This window comes from Trifolium pratense, unplaced genomic scaffold, assembly GCF_020283565.1.
Source record: "Trifolium pratense cultivar HEN17-A07 unplaced genomic scaffold, ARS_RC_1.1 scaffold_91, whole genome shotgun sequence".
Classification (NCBI taxonomy): Eukaryota; Viridiplantae; Streptophyta; class Magnoliopsida; order Fabales; family Fabaceae; genus Trifolium; species Trifolium pratense.
The window spans coordinates 17,501-20,000 of record NW_025721073.1 but is presented as its reverse complement, the minus strand read 5'-3'; positions in this window follow the sequence as shown (position 1 = coordinate 20,000).

Below are 2,500 nucleotides of genomic sequence, written 5' to 3'. Positions count from 1 at the left end.
AAGGGCGTGGCAAGGCACGCGGGGGGCCAAAAAATCAAAGTGCTCCGAAAATGCACACGGGGGTGTCAAGCAACCTCCATGTACCGTGGCATGACCGTGGCCAAGTAATAAAGATCAAATTCCATGCCTATGCCAAGTTGGACCAAGGCCCCGTCTCGTTTTGCTATAAGCAAGGGCGTGGCAAGGCACGCGGGGGGCCAAAAAATCAAAGTGCTCCGAAATGCACACGGGGGTGTCAAGCAACCTCCATGTACCGTGGCATGACCGTGGCCAAGTAATAAAGATCAAATTCCATGCCTATGCCAAGTTGGACCAAGGCCCCGTCTCGTTTTGCTATAAGCAAGGGCGTGGCAAGGCACGCGGGGGGCCAAAAAATCAAAGTGCTCCGAAATGCACACGGGGGTGTCAAGCAACCTCCATGTACCGTGGCATGACCGTGGCCAAGTAATAAAGATCAAATTCCATGCCTATGCCAAGTTGGACCAAGGCCCCGTCTCGTTTTGCTATAAGCAAGGGCGTGGCAAGGCACGCGGGGGGCCAAAAAATCAAAGTGCTCCGAAAATATTTTTCCACTTTCCAGTCCACTTATACATATTATGTGCAGTGTGCACACAAGACACCTTCCCAAAATTCGACTTATATGAGGCGTTTTACGTCAAATCCGCCTATTTTCGGCGTTTCGGCCGAAAAATCAAAATAAATCGAAACTTCCTCGGAATGCTTAGCGACTTTCCAGTCCACTTATACATATTGTGTGCAGTGTGCACACAAGACACCTTCCCAAAATTCGACTTATATGAGGCGTTTTACGTCAAATCCGCCTATTTTCGGCGTTTCGGCCGAAAAATCAAAATAAATCGAAAATTCCTCGGAATGCTTAGCCACTTTCCAGTCCACTTATACATATTGTGTGGAGTGTGCACACAAGACACCGTCTCAAAATTCGACTTCTAGGCGGCGTTTTACGTCAAATCCGCCTTTTTTCGAGTTTTCGGCCAAAAAATCAAACTCAATCGAAACTTCGTCGGATCGCTTAGCCACTTTCCAGTCCACTTATACTTATTGTGTGGGGTGTGCACAAAAAAAACGAAGTCAAAATTCGACTTCTAGGTTGTTTTTTACGTGGTATCCGCCCTTTGCGAAGTTTCGGCCGAAAAATTCGTAATTAATTCATCCGACATCGGAATATTACGATTCTTTCGTGGTTTTGCTTGTTTTAATGTCCCTAACAACCATAAAAAAATTCAAAAAAAAATTCGTCTTCTAGGTCCACTTTTAAGCACTTTTAAAAACTTATGGATACAGGGAAAAAAGTGCACTTTTTCTACAAAACTGAAAATGGCCTTCCAGTCATATATAGGGGGAGGGTGGGTGTGGGGGTAGGCTCGGCAGGCACGGGGCGCGCCTATGGGCACAGCAGGCAAGCAAAAACTACGTCTTAACGTGTTTTCCCCTGCAATTTCGTTGCTCTTTTCATCATTTCAATCAAATTCATGGACATTCTTGATGGAATTCGATCAAAAAATTGAAATTTGGATGAATTTGTGAGGAAATTGGTGATGATCATGCTGTTCTTGGCTTGGGCAGGCCTTGGCTGGCATTGGGCATGGTAAGCACGTATTTGTGCATAACTCCCACCCTCGTGGGTGGGATTGCCTGGCTTTTGCTTGGCAATAAGGTTGTTGCTGTCCCGACTCGGTGACCCTCTCGTGGGAATGCATGGGCTTGCCGTGCTTTTGCTTGTGGCAAGAAAATTGTGCCAATGTTGCTACTCGGTAAATGATGGGAATTTTTACTAGGGATTTTTATTAAAAATCCCCACGCGCACGACCGACCGCCCGCCCGCGTATCCGCGTATCTCGCGCTTGAAGCGCTTGATGCGCTTATGTCGCTTAGTCGCTTAATCGCTTTATCGCGCAACGCGCAATCGCGCAAACGCGTCCGAACGAGGTATACGACATGCTACCAATATCTTGTGTGGGAGTATACTGTATAATAAGGTTCTTAACAAGCCTTCAATTTGGGGCAACAAAATTTGATCCTTGATTTGTAGTTCACTTGGCTGCAAAATCCCGCCTATTTTCGGCGTTTCGGCCGAAAAATCAAAATAAATCGAAACTTCCTCGGAATGCTTAGCCACTTTCCAGTCCACTTATACATATTGTGTGGAGTGTGCACACAAGACACCGTCTCAAAATTCGACTTCTAGGCGGCGTTTTACGTCAAATCCGCCTTTTTTCGAGTTTTCGGCCAAAAAATCAAACTCAATCGAAACTTCGTCGGATCGCTTAGCCACTTTCCAGTCCACTTATACTTATTGTGTGGGGTGTGCACAAAAAAAACGAAGTCAAAATTCGACTTCTAGGTTGTTTTTTACGTGGTATCCGCCCTTTGCGAAGTTTCGGCCGAAAAATTCGTAATTAATTCATCCGACATCGGAATATTACGATTCTTTCGTGGTTTTGCTTGTTTTAATGTCCCTAACAACCATAAAAAAATT